Source organism: Pelophylax lessonae (genome assembly GCF_965119305.1).
Source record: "Pelophylax lessonae genome assembly, chromosome: 13".
In the NCBI taxonomy this organism is placed as follows: domain Eukaryota; kingdom Metazoa; phylum Chordata; class Amphibia; order Anura; family Ranidae; genus Pelophylax; species Pelophylax lessonae.
Genome location: NC_138780.1, coordinates 189,040,162 through 189,056,568, shown reverse-complemented (window position 1 = coordinate 189,056,568; position 16,407 = coordinate 189,040,162). Strand labels below are relative to the sequence as shown.

The 16,407-nt window shown below is 46.3% G+C and overlaps 1 protein-coding gene across 1 annotated transcript in view; it reads left to right on the top strand.

Annotated features, from left to right (window-relative positions):
- The window catches only part of EML5 (EMAP like 5), a 335,723-nt gene that overhangs the window by 158,904 nt on the left and 160,412 nt on the right, over positions 1 to 16,407 (top strand).

Genomic DNA, 16,407 nt, shown 5'->3' with positions numbered 1-16,407 from the left:
CAAAAGGGGCAGCTGCCCAAGTCCCTGTCATTGTTGTGGGGCCCAAAACAGCTGCCCCTTATGCCCGCACTGCCCATACTTGCCAACTGTCACGGATGTCTGCCTGTTCCCATGTTCCTACTCTGGAAATAAGAGCCGCGGTTGGAGCATCTTACAGCCATTACTTTCATAGCTGTGCCTGCTCATCGAATCGCTGTTTCGCAGTATTGAGGATTGCTGCCCATATTGGGACTGGAATCTCCGCCCACTGTACCTTCCCCTACCTCGCACTTCCAGCAGTTTTTCAGGCACAGCCAGTGTCCTGGAGGAAATAAGGGACGTCCCAGAGGTGGAGCCCGCTGGCCTCTGCTGTTTGAGTGGGCAAGGATGGGGTTGTGCCTGACATCTGAGATTGCTCCCGCCTGGAAGGGGTTGGCGTGACAGTGAGCAGAGGGAGACAAGCCAGTGCGTGTGGAGGTAAAATCATCTTGCCTTACCTCGTGTATTAGTTTGCAGGCACCTCTATGCTAAGTCTTCTGGGATATTGCAGCACAGCTGACAAATGGGAAGCACTATGAGAAATTGTGCTTTATGATTGTCACTCCTCCTGTTGTGTGCCCTCCCAACCCCTTCTGTTGTGTGCCCTCCCAGTCCCTGTACTGTGCCCTCCTGACCCCCCTAGTGTGTCCCTTCCCTCTCACCGTACTGTATCCTTCTGACCCCCTTTACAGTGCCATGCTGAGTGCTGACCCCACATACTGTGTTTTCTTGACCCCCCTGTCCTCTGTGCTTGTCACGCCCAATACTTTGCCCTGGTGACACCCAGTCCTCTGCCCAAATGGCATTCAATACCCTGCCCGGGTGACCCCTGTGCGCACTGTTCTACATTTTAATGACTTCTGTCCTCTGCCTTACTACTGACCTCTGTACACTGCTCTACATCCTACTGACCTCTGTACATTGCCTCACAGCCTACTGACCCCTGTACACTGCCCTACCTACTACTGACCTCCGTACACTGCCCTACATACTGACCTCTGTACATATTCCAGATGAGGGTGAACCACTGTTTTGTAAAAGGGTAGGTTAATTAATCTACCTCTGGAATGTATGCCCTACCTACTACTTACTTCTGTACACTGCCCTACCTACTACTGACCTCTGTACACTGCCCTCCCTGTTACTTACCTCTGTACACTGCCTTACATCCTACTGACCTCTATTACACTGCCCTACATACTGCTGACTTCTATTACACTGCCCTACATATTAATGACCTCTGTACACTGCCCTACCTACTACTAACCTCTGCGCGCTGCCCTACCTACTACTAACCTCTGCGCGCTGCCCTACCTACTACTGACCTCTGTACGCTGCCCTACCTACTACTGACCTCTGTACACTGCCCTACATACTAATGACCTCTGTACACTGCCCTACCTACTACTAACCTCTGTGAGCTGCCCTACCTACTACTAGCCTCTGTGCGCTGCCCTACCTACTACTGACCTCTGTGCGCTGCCCTACCTACTACTAACCTCTGTGCGCTGTCTTACCTACTACTGACCTCTGTGCGCTGCCCTACATACTACTGACCTCTGTGTGCTGCCCTACATACTACTGACCTCTGTACACTGCCCTACATACTACTGACCTCTGTACTCTGCCCTACATACTACTGCCCTCTGTACATATTCCAGATGAAGGTGATAGTGTTTTGTAAAAGGGTGGATTAGTTGATTTATGTCTGGAATATATGCCCTTTTACTGCATGAGATTAGGCTGCTGGTTTAAGTTAACTGCTGTGGCGTGGCTTTGCATGTTATTGCTAGGTCTGTAATCTGTGACATATTTCTGGTGTGTCAGTATGGTACTGAGTCTATGTCTGCAGATAGGTTTCTGGCGTGTCAGTATGGTGCGTATTTTTGGTGTGTAGTTTAGAACCTATTTTGTGTTTTCTGACATGTTTTTGGTGCGTATGTATGGTATTGTTTCTTTGCAGGCATGTTTTATAAATAATTGACAAAAGGATTACAATTTATAAAAGGCTGTTATCTTCAGCATCCAATTAGTAAGCCGTAATATTGTGCAGCAATAATGATGTGCAGTAACTTCTAGCAACCAATCAGTGAGCGGTAATGATGTGCACTAACCTCTAGAAACCAATCAGTGAGCAAGAAGTATGTGCAATTACCATTTAGCAACCAATCAATGAGTGTGGACCAGTTCTTTGTTTAAACTATTTTACATTTTTTTTTTTAAATATGTATATGTGTGTTTGTTTTTTTGTGATGTTGGGGTAGAGAGAGAAAATGCATGGGGGGGGGGGGGGGGGCAAGAAAATGTTTGCCCAGGGTCCAGTCCATATTAAAGACGACCCTGCTAATGATCTTTTTAGCTCTGTAAGAGGAAGAATCCACCCACTGACCAAAAATTTATGAAACATTCTTCCCACTGACCATCATTCAGTAAGCTGTAGGTATAATAAATATTAGCAGGGGTTCCCTGAAAACAGGAAGTTATTTCAATGGTTCTTCCATGTTAGAAAGGCTGGTCTAAACAAATCCTAAATCCAGTTACTATTTGATGCACAAGCCAAGGAAAAACTTCCCTTACCCTCCCTGACTCAGCCATATACTCCTTTATTTATGTTTCATATGCTCCCCCTTCCAGACACTGCATCTAACAGTGGGAGAGTTGCAGCAAGAGGCAGTGCTGTCAATCTAGGAAGCAGTGGGAAGGACTAGGTGTGGCCAGGTGAGACTGACAAGCTACAGGCTTCTGATTCAGCAGTGCCAATGCTTATAATCACACCTAACCTCTAAGACTAAGCCTCGTGGATGGGGCGAAACATCTCGGGGGGTGTGGCCTGGATGCAGTAAGGTTGAGACTGCTATGACTTATTGCACGCTGGGTTTGTATGATGTGCGGTAGATGAGATTTTACTCCATTTTTTCTTCAGATTACATGGAGTCAGAGCAGACTCCTAGCCTGACCTGCACCCTCAGTGGAACACACCGAATGGGGAACATAGATGCAGGAGGGAAGACCCTAAAGTTGGTTTATCTCCTCAAGCAGACATAGCCTACATGAGGGTGACAACCCTGCTCTAAGTTCAAAAATGGGGCAACATTGTTGCCACCTCATCGCAAGAAGCTGCATTAGATGGACTTTACCCAGGATCAATAGGGATTTGTGGGACTTTGCAGGGGAAGACTGCAAGTCCAGATGCCCTTATAATTAAATGCTGCATTATATATAGTGTGTATGTGTGTGTATATGTATATATATATATATATATAGTATAAATATGGTTTGGGTTTTTTTGTTCAGTGGGGGGCCATAGTTCTACTTTACTGAAACCCAGCAGAGAAATTTTTAAGCAGCCACTGCTAACCCCCTAAAGAAACGCTAGTTTATTACACATGTACCTAGAACGGGGGTCTCCAAACTGCAGCCCAGCAACTGCTTGCTGTTATCCGGTCCTTGGGGCACTATATCATCCAATGATACCAATTATGGGGCATAACCCCCCCCCCCCCCCCTACGCTGACACCAGTGAAGAGGCACAATTCCTCCCACTGACACCAGTGGCTGATGTTGGGAACTTTTCTGCTCTCAATCACCAGTCTGCCCCCCCAAAAAAGCCTGAAGGACAGTAAACAAGCCCCTTGTTTAGAAAATTTAGAGATTAAAAGACCTCTGATCTAGAAGATTCACTTGCAGTGAATGTTTGAAGAATGTCAGATTCGCTCCTTTCTATATTTCCAAGTACGGGTTTCTGTTAAATCAGTCTGGAATTATTTTCCTTTGTGGTACCAAAAATTCTAAACCATTTTTTATTCAAATTTTTTCCGCAAAAGTTGCACTTCACGTCGCCCTCTGCAGTATGACTTAGTTCCTGATTTATTTATTTTTTTTTATTGGTCTGGTGCACAGGGCCAGTGCTACTGCTAGGTGAATTAGGCAGCTGCCTGTAGCGCACTGCCGCCTAGGGTGCAGTCACAGTTGTTTCTTTCCTTGCTCTCTGCTGGCTTTCTAACACTCCACTGGCTTCCCCACTCCCCACAGAGTCCACCGATTTTCCCCACACACTGTGCTGACATTCTGCACACTGCTGCAGGATTAAACTAAGTTAGCTGGAGACAAAGTCATCTCCTGCAAATTTCAGCCAATCTGCAAAAATAGGTATCCAGTCAATGAGGTGCCACGCAAGCCGTGCAACTCACAACATCACTCCCTCTCCAGTCAGTGTCTAACATTGGGAGTGAGGTGAGAAAGCATCCCTACTCAGGCTGCATTTGCTGATATCGGTTAGGAGGGGGGAGGCAGGGCCAGCACTTCCGCTAGGCTAACTAGGCTGTCGCCTAGGGCGCACTGCTGCCTAGAGGCCATGGTGTCAGGGTGTCAGGAAACCAGACCACACAAAGATGCAAGTAAAATAAAGCAGTTTATTAGAGCAACAACAATAAACGCACAGCAATCGAGAGGAGCGAAATCAGGGACAGCCGGGGTCAAGTCCAGAAGTGAGTAGTCATCCAAGCCGGGATTAAGTCTGGAAGTGGGTAGTCATCCAAGCTGGGGTCGAGTCCAAAACGCAGGTAGTCAGCCGATGCCGGGTCATCCAACAGTAAGGCAAGGTAAGACTTTGACACACGGCTTGCTGACTTCCCCGCTAGCCTGGCTGGGGAACGCGAGGGGGGGCTGACGCTGGGGGGCTGACTGACTGCAGAGAAAGCAGCAGCCATGGAGGACATCCGTCACTTTTGCTGCATAGGAGGTCGGCAGCACCCCAGCCAATGAGAAGGGCACAGAGGAGGAGGCAGAGTAGACGGGCACAGCTGAGGAAGCGGTAAAGGCGGACATGAGGTCAGCGGAGGAGGCAGAGGATGCGGGCACAGCTGGGGAGGTGTTCATGAGGTCAGTGGAGGAGTCAGAGGAGGCAGGCATGAGGTCAGCAGAGGAGGTGGGCACAGCTGGGGATGCGGAGGAGGTGGGCATGAGGTCAGCGGGGGAGGCGGGCACAGCTGGGGAGGCAGAGGAGGTGGGCATGAGGTCAGCGGAGGATGCGGGCACAGCTGGGGAGGGGGAGGATTCAGCCAAAAGGTCAGGGGAGGCGGCGGACACAGCTGGGGAGGCGGGACTCTGAACTTAGCTGCTTAGTCCAGTGAGACCACAGTCTGGCCCTGTTACCTGCGCGGCCCTAGGCAAGACTAAGAATACCCCCAGAGGGTCGGCAGGTGCAGGGAGTGTAAGTGTTGCCTCGGAAGCGAAATAGTTAAGCCCTGACCCTGGGTGGAGGCGGGTGCAAGTAGCTGGTCTTGCCTAGGGCACAAAATAGTCTAACACCAGCCCTGGTGGTGCCCTTATTCCCTCCCCCTTGTCATTTTTAGTGGACAAAAGAACAATGCACTCCTCTATGTACATGAAACTCCCTGGGGTATCTCATAATGATATTTCCAGTGTTTGCTTTTAGAAAGAGATCTTCAGCCGCCATGTGAAGTGACTCGGTTTGAGCCTCCCCACGTTCCCCCAAACTCAACACAGTTGTTGTCCCTACAACAATGCGGCATTCAATGCCCCCCCCCCCCAGAGAGTGGCTTGCTAATAGCTTTCATGCTCCAGAATTCTGATCAGACGTTATCGGCAGCAGAAGGGCGTACTCAGAATTACCCAGAATATAGAGCAGGTTGTTCGGAGCACTGCGTGCTGTGCGCAGAGATGAGACATACGACCTGCAGTAATGAAGATGTCACGAATGAAGGCTGCCAAAAAAACGATGACAGTAGGCTCACTATCAGAATAATTACCATGTACAGTATCTCACAAAAGTGAGTACACCCCTCACGTTTTTGTAAATATTTTATTATCTTTTCATGTGACAAAACTGAAGAAATGACACTTTGCTACAATGTAAAGTAGTGAGTGCACAGCTTGTATAACAGTGTAAATTTGCTGTCCCCTCAAAATAACTCAACACACAGCCATTAATGTCAAAACCGCTGGCAACAAAAGTGAGTACACCCCTAAGTGACAATGTCCAAATTGGGCCCAAAGTGTCAATATTTTGTGTGGCCACCATTATTTTCCAGCACTGCCTTTACCCTTTTGGGCATGGAGTTCACCAGAGCTTCACAGGTTGCCCCATGAAGACATCACGGAGCTGGTGGATGTTGGAGACCTTGAGCTCCTCCATCTTTCATTTGAGGATTCCCCACAGATGCTTAATAGGGTTTAGGTCTGGAGACATGCTTGGCCAGTCCATCACCCTTACCCTCAGCTTCTTTAGCAAGGCAGTGGTCGTCTTGGAGGTGTGTTTGGGGTCATTATGTTTAAATACTGCCCTGCAGCCCAGTCTCTGAAGGGAGGGGATCATGCTCTGCTTCAGTATGTCACAGTACATGTTGGCATTCATGGTTCCCTCAATGAACTGTAACTCCCCAGTGCCAGCAGCATTTATGCAGCCCCAGGCAATGACGCTCCCACCACCATGCTTGACTGTAGGCAAGACACACTTGTCTTTGTACTCCTCACCTGGTTGCCGCCACACACGCTTGAAACTATCTGAATCAAATAAGTTTATCTTGGTCTCATCAGACCACAGGACATGGTTCCAGTAATCCAGGTCCTTAGTCTGCTTGTCTTCAGCAAACTGTTTGCAGGCTTTCTTGTGCAACATCTTTAGAAGAGGCTTCCTTCTGGGACGCGTATGGTCTGAGTACTGACAGGCTGACCCCCCCACCCCACCCATTCAACCTCTGCAGCAATGCTGGCAGCACTAATACGTCAATTTCCCAAAGACAACCTCTGGATATGATGCTGAGCACGTGCACTCTCTTTGGTCGACCATGGCGAGGACTGTTCTGAGTGCAACCTATCTTGTTAAACCGCTGTATGGTCTTAGTTTCAGGGTTTTGGCAATCTTCCTATAGCCTAGGCCATCTTTATGTAGAGCAACAATTCTTTTTTTCAGATCCTCAGAGAGTTCTTTGCCATGAGGTGCCATGTTGAACCTCCAGTGACCAGTATGGGAGAGTGAGAGCGATAACGCCAAAGTTAACACACCTGCTCCCCATTCACACCTGAGACCTTGAAACACTAATCGGGGAGGGAAAATGGCTAATTGGGCCCAATTTGTAGTGTGCTTACTTTTGTTGCCGATGGTTTAGACATTAACCACTTTACCCCCAGCCCTATTTCGGACACTTTTTGTTCACGCGTTAAAACCAGTATTTTTTCCTAGAAAACTACTTAGAACCCCCAAACATTATATATATTTTTTTAGCAAAGACTCTGGAGAATAAAATGTCGGTCATTGCAAAATTTTTTGTCACGCGGTATTTGCGCAGCGGTCTTTAAAACGCCATTTTTTTTAAAAAAATTTGAAAAATCACATTTCACTGCATTTAAAAAATACTAAACAGTAAAGTTAGCCCATTTTTTTTGTATATTGTGAAAGATGATGTCACGCCGAGTAAATAGATACCAAACATGTTACGGTTTAAAATTGCTCCCCCCCCCCCCCCCCCCGTGGGATGGCGACAAACTACGGTCAATAGAGATCTCAATCTGCGACGCTTTAAATTTATTTAACGGTTACCAGTTTAGAGTTAGAGTGTAGCGATACCTCACGTGTGGTTTGAACAGCGATTTCATTTGCGGCTCGACTTGCGTATACGTTTTTTTTTGTGCGCGAGCTCACGGCGACGGGGGCGGCTAAATTTTTTATTTTTTTTTCCTATTTATTTTTTCTTTTTTTTTAACTTTATTACAGGTTTTTTTTAAAAAAAAAAAATCTAATCACTTTTATTGCTGTCACAAGCAATGTAAACATCCCTTGTGACACCAATATGTAGTGACAGGTACACTTTATGGAGGGATCGAGGGTCTAAAAGACCCTAGACCCCTCCACTACACTTCCCTGTATGCATACAGCCGTTTTTTAAATCTGCCGCCTTTTGCAGCACAGTAACCCGGATGTGACGTCATGGACGCCGCCTCCGGGTTACGTCATCGGAGACCCGATCGATGCCGTTTCCGGCATTCATCGGGACTCCATCCAGCCGGTGGGACGGGAGCCCCGAGCAAAGCCGCGGAAGGCGGCGGGAGGGGGGGGACGTCCCCTCCCGCCCCCCCGGGTAACGATCGAGCGGCTCCCGAGCCGCATCGATCGTTACCAACGGAAAGCCGACCGTCGGCTTCAAACAACGGTACCGGGATGATGCCTCTAGCTAGAGGCATCATCCCGGTATAACCACTCAAAGTCAGCCGACGTAGATCTACGTGGCTGGTCGTTAAGTGGTCAATGGCTGTGTGTTGAGTTATTTTGAGGGGACAGCAAATTTACACTGTTATACAAGCTGTACACTCACTACTTTACATTGTAGCAAAGTGTCATTTCTTAATTGTTGTCACATGAAAATATATAATAAAATATTTGCATAAATGTGAGCGGTGTATTCACTTTTGTGAGATACTGTATATAGGAACATTGCAACCTTCCCATCTTTTTGAGGCTAGCGTAACATAAGAGAATTCCGTAGTTCTGACACCCAGTACCAGTGTTCTACCAACAAGTGACCATGCCAGAATTAGGCTGGCATTCCTTTAGCTTAGAATTAACTTAGAATTAGGCTGGCATTCCTTCATTTATACAGCACCATTTCAACATATATCTCCTGGACACAACCCCAGACATATCATGACCAGCCAAAATAATCTACTACAAGAAGGATACCAAGGGCCTTTTAGGTACACCCAGTTTAATCAGACACTGTAGAGGTGCTCTTTGTCCAACCACCCCACACATTCTCAAATGTATTAGTTATCCCCCTGCTGGCATAAGTGGCTTTATAAAAGGAGTGCTTTATGTACAAGCGACTTCCATGCCTGAATGGCAGGGGTTGTAGGCTTTTACCAGGAGAGTACTATCATTTTCCTAGCATAGTAAAATAACAGTCAACAGTGTACGTATTACTCTTTTTGGAGCTAGAGCATCAACCAATCACAGAAGGCACATTTTAATACTATTCAGCAACTTCCAACCAGATCTTCTGCATGGCCACACATTTCCAGAATATATGCATGAAATTCACTCCGGATGAGGTTCTGGCCAATTTGTCCGGAGTAAGATACAGTGCATTGCGAAAGTATTTGCCCCCCTTGAACTTTTTGACCTTTTGCCACATTTCAGGCTTCAAACATAAAGATATAAAACTGTAATTTTTTGTGAAGAATCAACAACAAGTGGGACAAAATAATGAAGTGGAATTAAATTTATTGGATATTTCAAACTTTGTTAACAAATAAAAAACTGAAAAATTGGACGTGCAAAATTATTCAGCCCCTTTACTTTCAGTGCAGCAAACTCTCTCCAGAAGTTCAGTGAGGATCTCTGAATGATCCAATGTTGACCTAAATGACTAATGACGTAATGGCGTAAAAGCAACACAGCTCATCACCCTGAACACACCATCCCCACTGTCAAACATGGTGGTGGCGGCATCATGGTTTGGGCCTGCTTTTCTTCAGCAGGGACAGGGAAGATGGTTAAAATTGATGGGAAAATGGATGGAGCCAAATACAGGACCATTCTGGAAGAAAACCTGATGGAGTCTGCAAAAGACCTGAGACTGGGATGCAGATTTGTCTTCCAACAAGACAATGATCCAAAACATAAAGCAAAATCTACAATGGAATGGTTCACAAATAAACATATCCAGGTGGTAGAATGGCCAAGTCAAAGTCCAGACCTGAATCCAATCGGGAATCTGTGGAAAGAACTGAAAACTGTTTTTCACAAACGCTCTCCATCCAACCTCACTGAGCTCGAGCTGTTTTGCAAGGAGGAATGGGCAAAAATTTCATTCTCTCGATGTGCAAAACTGATAGAGACATACCCCAAGCGACTTACAGGTGTAATCGCAGCAAAAGGTGGCGCTACAAAGTATTAACTTAAGGGGGCTGAATAATTTTGCACGCCCAATTTTTCAGTATTTTATTTGTTAAAAAAGTTTGAAATATCCAATAAATTTCATTCCACGTCATGATTGTGTCCCACTTGTTGATTCTTCACAAAAAGTTACAGTTTTATATCTTTATGTTTGAAGCCTGAAATGTGGCAAAAGGTCGCAAAGTTCAAGGGGGCCGAATACTTTCGCAAAGCACTGTATACTGTTTATGATGTAGAAATTTATATTGAATGAGAGAACCGAGAGAAATTTATATGCCATACATCGTTCCAGTCCTCTCTGTCTATCTACGGAAACGCCCTTTCCCATGTTGTTCTGTAGGCTTAAGGGCTATAGGTATCTACAAATAGTTGCTTATAAATATTAGACAACGCTTTATCTAAAGAGTCGTTCTGAGAATAGTTTCCATATCACTCTCTTGCATTGTGATTGGTGAGGTACCAAATTGAGAGTTGTATGCATGCCGCAATTGCAAGTAACAGAACAGATGGGAGTTGGGTAAATTAAATTTGGATTTCATGTCATGAAACTGCAGAAGTGTGCAATTCTTGACTATATCTCCTACTCTTGTAAAACAATATTTTGTCCAGACAGGGAATTTAAAGAAGTGTGAAAACTGAGGATTATTCCACAATTGGGAGTGTGGTGATATTACCTGGGGGCTTCCATATTCTGTCCTGCCAGCTACCACCCAAACTCTAATTGTTACTCTCATAGAGGTAGTGATGGGGTAAGGGGCTTTAATACCTCTGAGCAGGAGACGAGACAGGGCCTCGTAGGAGCCTTCTATCGCAACCTCCAGAGCAACGACCGTATCATCCTCTGGGAGGGTCAACCACCTCTGAGCGAACACCAGCTGACCCACCAGATAGTAGCAAAGGAAGTTCGGTACCGCTAGTCAAACAAAAAAAAAAGGACATGTATTTTACTTGGATTTAGCGTTGCATGACCACAATTGCCAGTTAAAGTAACGCAGTGCTGTATTGCAAAAAATGGCCTGGGCACACGGGGATTAATCTTCCAGGGCTTAAAGCGGATCTCCACCCAAAAGGGGAAATTCCGCTTTAAGGATTTATTCGCCGCTCCTCTTAAACAATTTGCATTTTGGGGGGGGGGGGGGGGGTGGAACGGGTACCCGATTTGAACAGGTATCCTCTTCCCACTTCTGTTCTCAGCAATAGAAGTTCTCCCTCTTCCCTCTCCCGAGGTCGTCTTCTTCAGCCAGGTCTCAGAAGACTGCATCCACCACTCACAATGCGCAGCGTGACTCGCGCATGCACAGTGGGCACCCGGCTGTGAAGCCGCAAGCTGTCACAACCGGTTGCCCAGAGTGAAGATGCCAGCATCGGGGACCGAGGACAGCGGATGAGACCGCCTGGGGTAAATTCACCGCTGGATCGTAGGACACGTGAGTGGCTGTTTTTTAAAAAGTCAGCAGCTACTTTTTGGTATACCTGGCTGGGGCTCTGTAGTTGGGAGATTCCATAGTGTCTTGGGAGAGATAGAATCTCCAAACCTGTGTCCGGGTTTTGAGGAGGACCAGCAGGGTGGGTGCTCAGGTGCACGCAGCCCTTATACGAAAGCTGAAAAAGCATTTTTCTGGATTCCACATCTACACTCTGTAGTCCTGCACTGAGCCATTGTGCACAACCTGTGTCCTTCAACCAACCATTTTCACCGTGACAGAATCTCATCCTGTCACAGTATATATATATATATATATTGTTTTTGGTGGTTCTAAACATGGCTTTTTTTCTCAGAAAATAGGAGCAGGAACTCCCCCTTCTAAGTTACTTTGTGTCTTTGCCCCACCCACCTCTGAGCACTAACCCGTGGTTCCACCCCTTCCAACCTCCGAGCACTGACCCATGGTTCCACCCCTTACAACCTCCGAGCACTAACCCTTGGTTCCACCCCTTTCAACCTCCGAGCACTAACCCTTGGTTCCACCCCTTCCAACCTCCAAGCACTGACCCTTGGTTCCACCCCTTCCAACCTCCGAACACTAACCCTTGGTTCCACCCCTTCCAACCTCCGAGCACTGACCCTTGGTTCCACCCCTTCCAACCTCCGAGCACTTACCCTTGGTTCCACCCCTTCCAACCTCCGAGCACTTACCCTTGGTTCCACCCCTTTCAACCTCCGAGCACTAACCCTTGGTTCCACCCCTTCCAACCTCCAAGCACTGACCCTTGGTTCCACCCCTTCCAACCTCCGAGAACTTGCCCTTGGTTCCACCCCTTCCAACCTCCGAGCACTGACCCTTGGTTCCACCCCTTCCAACCTCCGAGCACTGACCCTTGGTTCCACCCCTTCCCACCTCCGAGCACTGACCCTTGGTTCCACCCCCTACCCAGCTTCCAGTACAGCCCCATTTAGAGAATATAGAGCCAAGTATAATCTTGTATTGGAATGTATAGGATTAGGTTATGATAACAAGAAAAGCAATAAAATAGATCCCCCACAGCCAGCAGCAATAGACCCCCCCCCAGCAGCATTAGACCCCCAGCAGCAGCAAAAGATCTCCGAGCAGCCAACATCAATAGACTCTCTAGCAGCCAGCAACAATGGACCCCTCCCTAAACAGTAGATCCCTTCTAGCAACAATTAACCCTCAGTATCAAAAGATCCTCCACCAGCAACAATAGATTACCATGCAAAAATAAATCCCCTCCAGCAACAATAGATCTCCCAGCAGCCAGCATCAGTAGACCTTCCAGCACCCATTGAAGGTGCCGGAACTGCGTTCCCCCGCGTTCCCGCTGAAAAAAAGCCCTGGTTCTAAGTCATTTTCTAGCAAAAATTACTGATTTTAACTTGTAAAGCAACACGTGTCAGAAATAGGCTCGGTCCTAAAGTGGTTAAGCGTGTCTGTGGCGCAACAATTTCCCAATTTCTCTTTGGGATTATTAAAGTATTCTGCATTCTAGGGGTCCGGCTGTTCTACGTCCGCTGCCCTTGCTAGCCCTCAGCACAGTGTAATCTTCTCGGAAGGGGACATGCCTCCTTTCAGTCCCTGACTCGCACTCCATCTTTCATCCTGGAATAATGGAACAATTTGTTTTTCCTTAGTGTCTCCTCAGCGGTTCTGCTCCTCCAGATGAAGCTTTGTGGATTCTAATCCACTTATCTCTTATTTGAGTGGGAAATGGTTCTTACTTAAAGTAATTACCTTGAGGCCAGATGCTTTGTTATCAAGTTTTGAGGAATTACAGTGAAGGGCTAGTTCAGTCCTATAATAAGCACACATTGGATTATGTCTTCTATAAACGTTGCCGCTCCATCGGCGTGCTCCTTCTTTGGTTTTGCTCCGATCTTCTGCACTGCAGGGAATATACTTCAAATTCCCGAGACTGTTTTGCAATGCCCTGAAAAACTGGGAACATTGCCTCCTAAAGCCTTAATGTACTGGTTCCAAGACCGAAAGGCGCATAGAGCTAAACATCTTCAAGTGTTTGTAATCGATCACCTAGTAAAACAACCCATTCTGTTTAACCGCTTCCCGGCCGGGCGGCTCTCCTGCGCGAACTGACGTAGGTATATGTCGGTTGCACGCCTGCAGCTAGGGGGCGCTCCCGCTCGTCAGAGGGGACACCGATGCAAGGGGCAGGTGGCTGCGATTGCCACCTGACACCCGTGATCGCTCCCCGCTGAGAGAGGAGGACGTTCAGATGATGTAAACACAGCTGACCATCCTTCTCCCCGGAATGATCACAGAGCTCCTGTGATCCTTCTATATAGGATATACAAGCCACACCCCCATATCGTTAGACACACGCCCCTAGGTACACATTTAACCCCTTGATCACCCACAGTATTAATGACACTGGCAGGGAAGGGGTTATTACAGTAACAGTGCATAGTTTTAGCACTGATTACTGTAGCAAAGTCACTGGTCCCCCCAAAAGTGTCAAAAATGTCAGTCAGGGTCCGATCTGTCCTCTGCAATGTCGCAGTCCCACAAAAAATCACAGATTGCCACCATTACTAGTAAAAAAAAAAAAAAGTACAATAAAAATGACATAGATCTTTTTTCCGTAGTTTGTAGACGCGATAACTTTTGCGCAAACCAATCAAAATACGCTTATTGCGATTTTTTTATTTTTTTTTTTTAACCAAAAATATGTAGCAGAATACAAATTGGCCTAAAATGTTAAAAAAAAAAAAATATTTGGGATTGGGATATATGGGAATATATGGGATTGTTATATAGCAGAATGTGAAAAATATTGTGTTTTTTTTTCAGAATTGTCGCTTTTTTATTTTTTTGTTTATAGCGCAAAAAATAAAAATCTCACAGGTGATCAAATACCACCAAAAGAAAGCTCTATTTGTGGGGGAAAAAAAGGACATCAATATTATTTGGGTACAGCATCGCACGACCGCGCAATTGTCCATTAAAGTAACGCAGTGCCGAATCACAAAATATGGCCTGGTCAATAAGGGGGCAAATCCTTCCGGTCCAGAAGTGGTTAAAATAGAAATGAAAGGCAAAACATTTGTGCATAGAGAAAAAAAAAAACATACCTCCCCCCCCCCCTTTATAAGTGATCACATTTCCTCTGTTCTCAGCTGCATATGAGCTGGGGGAGGAGAAGCAGCAGCACACTAAGCTTCCCAGTGAATGCTGTGCAGAAGGGGTGTGTGAGGACAAGTCTGATCATTGGAGGAGAGCACACTGAGTTCCCAGCCTAGCTAGGGAACTGACCATGGTGTGCTCTCCTGCTTAGTTTGGTCAGTTTAGAATAGGAAAGCAGAGGGACTGGTAGGAACATCAGGGATTTCACACAAAGGAAGCAATACAAAGAGAACAGGATACTTTCTTATACAAGTACATAGTACAGCAGGCACAGATCAGGAATAGGAAGTGTTGGGGGTAACAAAACGCTTTAGTACATATGATTGCTTTGCAAGCCATTTGCTTGACTTTGAACTAAAATGCAGATAGGTCCCTCGATAATTGCCAGAATGTTGTTGATAAATTAGAGCTCTCTATCAGAAGGGAGCAGGAGTTTTTATGTGTGGACAGCTCTGGCTCTGACTCATCATGGGGTGTGTCAGACCTCTGCAAAGAGACTACTGCTTCCACACAGAGAGCCTTCTCCAGGGCTGAAAAGATGGTTAGAGCTAAAGACTCAAATTTATTAAGTTTGTTCTTACATGTCGCTTATTAGTAGGAATTGATGTTCTGATGTGTATATGTCTATACATCTTTTATTTGTCCTATATTTTTCTATGTAACGAATGTCTTTAGATATGGGGGTCCTCTGTGTATCCTTTTTTAAAAATGCCTTCATGAGTTTGGGATACCATATGTAGGTAAATTACTGGTTTGATGTGTTCCCCTGGTGGTTCTCTTCAGCCATTCCTTGCGTGTTGGATGCTAAATACAGTATTGTAAGGTTGACTACAATATTGTCAACCTTCTATTATCCCCTTTAGGAAATATGTAGAGCAGCCTTTCCCAAACTTTTTACCCCAGAGGAACCCTTAAAATGATGTCCAGGTCTCAGGGAACCCTTGCTTAGATTGCATCAGGGGTCAGTTGGAAGAATGCCCCTTAAATTGGTGGTCAGTGGGAAGAAAACGCCTTACATTGGTTCTCAGTAGGAAAAATGCCCCTTACATTGGTGGTCAGTGGGAATAATGCCCCTTATATTGGTGGTCAGTGGGAAGAATGCCTCTTACATTGGGCGGTCAGTGGGAAGAATGCCCCTTACATTGGTGGTCAGTGGGAAGAATGTCCCTTACATTGGTGGTCAGTGGGAAGAATGTCCCTTACATTGGTGGTCAGTGGGAAGAATGTCCCTTACATTGGTGGTCAGTGGGAAGAATGTCCCTTACATTGGGCGGTCAGTGGAAAGAATGCCCCTTACATTGGTGATCAGTGGGGAGAATGCTCCTTACATTGGTAGTCAGTGGGAAGAATGCTCCTTACATTGGTGGTCAGTGAGAACAATGCTCCTTACATTGGAGGTCAGTGGGAAGAATGCTCCTTACATTGGGCGGTCAGTGGGGAGAATGCTCCTTACATTGGTGGTCAGTGGGGAGAATGCTCCTTACATTGTTTTTCAGTGGGATGAACACTGCTTACATTGGTTGTCAATGGAAAGAATTCCCATTACATTGGTTTTTAGTGGAAGAATGCTCCTTACATTGGTGGTCAGTGGGAGGGTTGCCCCCTTTTCGGAGTGGTGGCCAGAATGTCAAAATTACAGTCATGCAGTTGGTTCTGCCAAGTGATGTTGGATCTTGAGCTGTGCAGAGATCAGGTGGGAGGTCCATTAGTTACAGCTCAAGGAACTAGAAATGTCTGGAGGAAACCTAGTTGAGAATGGCTGGTGTAGAGTGGTGTTCATCAAGCCTCCCCCCCCCCCCCCCATGTGTTCCCAATCAATGCCTTGAATATCTCCAGTCCAGAGTTTTGGACTGATATAGGCTAGGACAGTGATGGTGA